Genomic DNA, 7,226 nt, shown 5'->3' with positions numbered 1-7,226 from the left:
CAGGAACGTAAAAACGCCCGTAATTACGGCCTGTAATTGCGGGCTCTTATCTTCTATTGGCCACGGGTACCTCCCCGTATGCTTACGGGAAGGTGCCCGTGCCGTTAAAAAATATAGAACATGTCCTATTTCAGGCCGTAATAACAGCACAGGCAGGACCATAGAAGTCTATGGGGCTCCCGTAATTACGGGTGACTACGTGTGTGCACCCGTAATTACGGGAGCGTTGCTAGGCGACGTCAGGGGATAGTCACTGTACAGGGTGCTGAAAGAGTTATCTGATCGGCAGTAACTCTTTCAGCACCCTGAATAGTGACTACCAATCACAATATAGATCAACCTGTAAGAAAAATAGAAGTTCATACTTACCGAGAACTCCCTGCTTCTTCCTCCAGTCCGGCCTCCCGGGATGACGTTTCAGCCCATGTGACCGCTGCAGCCAATCACAGGCCAATCACAGGCTGCACCGGTCACATGGACTGCCGCGTCATCCAGGGAGATCGGACTGGATGTCAAGAGAGGGACGCGCCACCAAGACAACGGCCGGGTAAGTATGAATTTCTTTTACTTTTTCTGCAGAAAGGGCTGTCCCTTCTCTCTATCCTGCATTGATAGAGAGAAGGGCTGCCGATTACTTGCCCGTAAATACGGGTGGAATACTGGTGACACCGGACCTGTATTTACGGGCACGGGTCCGTAAAAACTGGTGCAATACGCGTCGAATACGTGTGACCAAGGACCCGTATTTACGCCAGTATTTACGGGAGGACAAAAATACGTTCGTGCGCATGAGGCCTTAGTGTAAGTTTACAGCGTTACAGTTAGCATCAGTTAATGAAGGACGTTCAGTTGTTTTTAGTGAAGTTTGTTCACTAAAGTTTTCATAGCGTATCAAAACAGTTTTAGTGTCAATTTACAACGTTATAGTTAGCATCAGTTAGGGCTCATTCAGACGAACGTGAATAACGTCCGTGTGCTGCGCAGGAAAATTATGCGCAGCACACGGACCCATTGATTTCATTGGGGCCGTTCACACATGCAGGAGTTTTCACGCAGCGAAAGTCTGTTGTGTAAAACTCACTGCATGTCCTATATTGTTTTTCACGCACAAATCGCCCATTGAAGTCAAAGGGTGTGTGAAAATCACGCACAGCACACGGATGCACATCAATTCAATTGAAATTAACAATAAAAAAAAAAGATCTGCTTTGCAAGTGCGTGAATAACGCATGGCACTCGCAAAGCACAGATGCAATAACGCAACACCTACGGACCAGATTCACGCACGTGAAAAAACTGAAGAATCTGATACGCTCGTGTGAATGTAGCCTTAGTGACGGACAATAATTTTTTATTTTTTTGATAGCGTAGCTTTACAGTTATAGATCAAATTTAGTCTAGTTAATTTTTTTAAACTAGAGTTTTTTCCAGCGTTAGTCTATGTCCACACAAAGCGGATACACTGAGTAAGAGCACACAGCGTATCCTCCGCAGGGAATTCCAGGCAGGAAAACCGCACCAAATTATGGTGCAGTTTTTGGCCGGAATGTCTGCTATGGAAAACTGCACATAAAAAAAATAACGTCCTACAGGCCGACCTCCTGGGATTACGTCACATGGAATGAAAAGTCATCCCAGGAGTCCGGCCTGGATAAAGAAGCACAGAATTCTGGGTAAGTAAACGATTTTATTTTCTTAATTGCGATTTTTGTTTCAGAATTGCGGCATTTCTGCCGCAAAAATCGAGATATCTGCTAATTGTCACAGGTTTTTACCTCCCATTGAATTCAGTGGGGAAAATCCTCCACCAAAAAAAGCAGCGATTACACAAATTTAATTGACATGCTGCGGATTAAAAAACTCACCGCAGGTCAATTTCTGCATCATTTACTCAGCGTGTGGATGAGATTTGTTAAAATCTCATCCACTGCTGAAACTGTATTATGCTGGGGATTTTCCAGAACGAAATCCGTTGCGGAAAATCCACAATATTTAAGCTACATGTCAACTTACCCTTAGGGTTAATTTTTTTGTGTCAGGTTGTCAGGAATTTTTCACAGTTTCATATTGGATGTTTTTTTAGTAATTTTTTTTTTCTCCTACATTTTTTTCTTTCTTCCTTTCTCCTTTTTCTTCTATTCCTTTATTTTTTCTTTTCATACTTGATATACACGTGTAAAAGCACGTCACACACATATTTTTATTATTACACATTTTCAAGCATTACACACCCTCTAATAAAAATGTCTCAATCATCCCAAATGGTCTGTTCGGCAGAGAAGGCAGCATATGCCCTCCTGGCCTCCGACACTGATACGCCCCATTCCTCTTGTCCTCTTCCTCATCATCTTTATCCAGTGATGAGGAACCCCCACAAAGGCACCCAAGGACAACAGCTGAGGCAACCCCCCAAATGAGTGATACCATGTGGAACCCACCCCCTGAATTATGAGCCTAGCATTCCGGATTTCATAGGTGGCTCGGGGATTTAGTTTGAGACCACAGGCCTCACAGAAATTGACTGTTTAAGGTTTTTTTCTCTGAGGATTTTGTAAATTTAATGGGGTCTAGGTTGAGCGCCTAGGAATTTTTAGCCCAAAACCCTATGTCATTATTTTCTAGGTGAACCGACGTAGATGCAGGGGTTATGATGAAATTTTTGCGCCTCGTGCTACATGCTGTATGTGGCTTGTTAAAAAGCCAGAGATTAGGCAATACTGGAGAACGGATATTTTATACAACACCCCAATTCTCCACATGGCAATGACCCAGACAAGTTTTTAAATAATTCTAAAATCTTTGCATTATAATGATAATGCACAGTGCCCGCCCCGTGATGACCCCACATATGACCGCCTATTCAAAATCTGGCCAGTCATTGATAATTTCTGCACAAAATTTCAATAAGCTTACACCCTCAAAAAGAGCATTCTAATTAATGAGTCCCTTGTACATTTTAAAGAGAGGCTAAAATTCTGCCGATAACTGCCCTGAAAAGGCTCCATGCACACAGCCGTATTTTTCATCAGTAATTACGGACAGTAATTACTGGCTGTAATTACGGACCCTTTCATTTCTATTGGCCACGGACACCTTTCAGTATTTTTACTGATGTGTGTCCATGCTAAAAAAATTATAGAACCTGTCCTATTCTTGTCAGTAATTACGGCAAGGACACCCCATAGAAGTCTATGGGAGCTTCCATAAATATGAACGGTATACAGATGTGCATCCGTATACTGTCCGTATTTACGGAAGCATTGCTATGCAACATGCTGATGACATCATTTGCATCCTCCCTCTTTTTGTACGGATCCGTATATTCGGATGGAATACAGAAGCAATACGGACCGTATTTACGGACACCCTTCCGTATATACAGATGAAACACGGGTGCCTACAGATCCGTATTTACGGACAGTATTTCGTGATAGATGAAAATACGGTCGTGTACATGGGTCTAAGGCTGGGTTCACACGACCTATTTTCAGACGTAAAGGAGGCGTATTATGCCTCGTTTTACGTCTGAAAATAGGGCTACAATACGTCGGCAAACATCTGCCCATTCATTTGAATCGGTTTGCCGACGTACTGTGCAGACGACCTGTAATTTATGCGTCGTCGTTTAACAGCTGTCAAACGACGACGTGTAAATTGACTGCCTCGGCAAAGAAGTGCAGGGCACTTCTTTGCAACGTAATTTGAGCCGTTCTTCATTGAAGTCAATGAAGACCAGCTCAAGATTTACGAGCGTCACAGACGCCGCTCATAATGCGAGGAGGAGCTTTTACGTCTGAAACAAGGCAGCTGTTTTCTCCTGAAAACAGTCTGTCTTTTCAGACGTAAAAGCCTCTCATCGTGTGCACATACCCTAAGAGGGCGAGATATGGAATTAAAATTTACAAGCTGTGCGAGAGTAGCTGAGGGTATACCCACAGGTCTGGGGAGATAGTGTGGGATTTGGTGCACCCACTACTGGACCAGCATTATCACCTTTACGTGGATAACTTCTATACCAGCATTTATACTAGCATCACACGATTTAGCTGTTTCTCCACCAGAAGTCCAGAAGCATGCGGCACCCTGCGCAAAAATCAGAGGCCTCTCTAAAGCTCTTATTGGGCAACTATTAAGAAAGGGACAATGCAGGGCACTAAAATAGTGAGAAGATGTTGTTGGTAAAGTATAAGGACAAGAGGGATGCCCTAATGTTGACCACAATACATGGTAACGTCAGCCACCCGTCCCTGTCTGAGGTACCACTACAATGACCCCCTAGCCAGATTGCATCCTAGGCTGTAATAAGTACATGGGAGAGGTTGATTTCTCTGATCAAGTACTGAAGCCATACAGTGCCATGCGGAATACAAAGGTGTGGTACAAAAAGCTGGCTGTGCACATGGTACAGATGGCATTGTATAACGCTTACATGCTGTCCCAATTCCGGTCAAGGAACTTTCCTTCAGTTTCAAGAAGTGATTATCAAGGCTCTTGTATTTGGGAGCCGGGAAGGGGAGAGTCCTAGTACTTCTAGAAGTGATGGTCCACGTATTGTGCCAGGGCAACACTTTCCCAGCGGAATACCCTCCACTTGTACAAATGGAAAGACTCAAAAAAGGTGCAAAGTGTATTACAAAAGGGGAGAAGAAGAGACACCATTTATCAGTGTGACGCCTGCTACGATCCGACAAAATCTGGCCTGTGCATAAAGGAGTGCCTCAAAGCATCCATGCATTATTAATTGTATAGTTCATTTAACCCATTATGATTTCAAAGCGTCGTGGCACCCTCAAATCAATCCAGCAAAATCCTTTCTCCAAATGCCAAATGGCGCTCCTTCCATTCTGAGCCCTGCATTGTGCCAAAATAACAGTTCATAACCCCATATACCATACTCGGGAGAAATTGCTTTACAAATATTTAGATCCTTTTTCTCCTAGACTTTCATTTTCATGGCCTAAGGCCTTATTCACACAGAAATGTCCATTTTGCGCGCATAAAATGCTGCGTTTTGCGCGTGCAAAAGGTCCGTGTGTCATCAGCACATGGTGCGCGGCTAAGTGATTTTCGTGCAGCCGGCATCATGATGACACTCTGGTTTTATGCTTACAAACAGAAAAGCACGTGGTGCTTTTCTGTTTTCATTCATTTATCTTACTACTGTAGCGCGCATCACGCGAAGTGCTTCCGTGTGACGAGCGCGATTTGCACGCACCCATTGACTTCAATGGGTGCGTGCTGCGCGAAACACGGGCAAATATAGGACATGTCGTGAGTTTTACGCAGCGCACATACACTGCGTGAAATTCACTGACAGTCTGAACGGCCCCATTCATTAACATAGGTCCGTGCGAGGAGCGTGAAAATCACACGCGTAGCACGGACGTATAACACGATCGTGTGAATAAGGCCTTATTCCAATAATTCATGCAAACAAAGAACTGATAAACCAATAGATAAATTCCTTGAGGGGTGTATTATGCAAAATCGAGTCACTTTTGGGAGATTTCTACTGTTTTAGTCCCTCAGGGGCTTTGCAAATGCGATATGGCCTCCGCAAACAATTTCAGCTAAATTTGAGCTCCAAATGGTGCTCCTTCCCTTCTGAGCCCTGCCGTGTATAAAAACAGCAGTTTCTGACCACATTTGAGGTATTGCCGTACTCAGAAGAAATTGCTTTACAAATATTGAGTGGCTTTTTCTCCTTTAGTCCTTGTGGAAATTTTAAAAAATTTGTTAAACCTACATTTTATTGGAAAGAAATGTAGATTTTCTTTTTCACCGTCTAATTCAAATAATTTCTGGGAAAAAAACCCTGGAAGGGAAAAATCCTCACTATAACCCTAGATATATTCCTTTAAGTGGTGTAGTTTCCCAAATTGAGCCACTTTTGGGGGTTTGTACTGTTTTAGTCCCTCAAGGGCTTTACAAATATGTCATGGCCTCCGCAAACCATTACAACTAAATTTGTGCTCCAGATGGTACTTCTTCCTTTCTGAGCCCTGCCGTGTGTCAAAACAGCTTATGACCACTTGGGGTATTGCTATACTCGGGTGTATTGGTGGTAGTAGAGGTAGCCAACGGACAGCAAGGGTGGTGGTAGTAGTAGTAGCAGCACATTAAAAGAGACTGGACAGTCACAGACAAAGCCCTGTGGTGGGGCAGGCCTGCTTGTAGCAGACGGCAGTGGAGATGTATTGGTGGTAGTAGAGGTAGCCAACGGACAGAAAGGGTGGTGGTAGTAGTAGTAGTACCAGCACATTAAAAGAGACTGGACAGTCACAGGACAAACCCCTGTGGTGGGGCAGGCCTGCTTGTAGCAGACGGCACTGGGGGTGGATTGGTGGTAGAAGTAGAAGCACCAACAGCGGCACATTAAAAAAAGAGTGGACAGGACAGAATCCCGTAGTAGCAGGCGACAGTAGCAGGCGGCAGCGGCAGCAACAATGTCAGATCTAATCAGTGGCATCAGGCACAGGGGTTTTAAAATCCTCACCGATCTACGCTTGATTAATTTTCAGAAACGTGAGATTTTCCAAGCTGTTGGCGGACAATCTTGTTCGCTTAGGGGTGACGAAGCCCCCTGCTGCGCTGAATACCCTCTCTGACGCTACACTGGAGGGTGGACAAGAGAGTACACCCATGGCAAACTGGGCAAGTTCTTGCCAATGATCCAATCTGCTGACCCAGAAGTCCATGGGGTCTGGGATCAGGATTTCTGACGGAGAAAGGGCACAGTCCAGGTACGAGTGAACCTGGTTGTTTAGGTGCTGGACCTGGTGATGGTGAACATCCCTTTGGTGACTACGATGTGTGTCAGGTCGGGGTATTGGATGTAAAAATGTTGTCATCATATTTTCCAAACTGAATTGGCTACTGCTGCTGCTGCTGCTGCCGCTGCTGCCGCCTGTTGCAGAGGTAGCTCTGCCAGAGACGGTGGAACGATGAGACAGTGGGAAAAGGAGAGTGGCCCCACGGTCAGACATGCTTGCAGCAGGTGTTTGCCGTTTGAAAGCCGTGACAAGCTGGCTGCATAGCTTCTCTCGATAATAAGCCAATTTTGCCTCCCTCTCGGAAGGCGCAAAAAACTACCCCATTCTGGCTTTATACCGAGGGTCTAAAAGTGTGGCTATCCAGTACTCATCTCTTTGCTTCATGATAACAATACGACAGTCAGCGCGCAAGTAACGAAGCATACAGCTCGCCATGCTAGCCAGCATTTCAGA

The sequence above is a fragment of the Rhinoderma darwinii genome, chromosome 6, assembly GCF_050947455.1.
Source record: "Rhinoderma darwinii isolate aRhiDar2 chromosome 6, aRhiDar2.hap1, whole genome shotgun sequence".
In the NCBI taxonomy this organism is placed as follows: domain Eukaryota; kingdom Metazoa; phylum Chordata; class Amphibia; order Anura; family Rhinodermatidae; genus Rhinoderma; species Rhinoderma darwinii.
Note: the sequence above shows the minus strand (reverse complement) of the source record.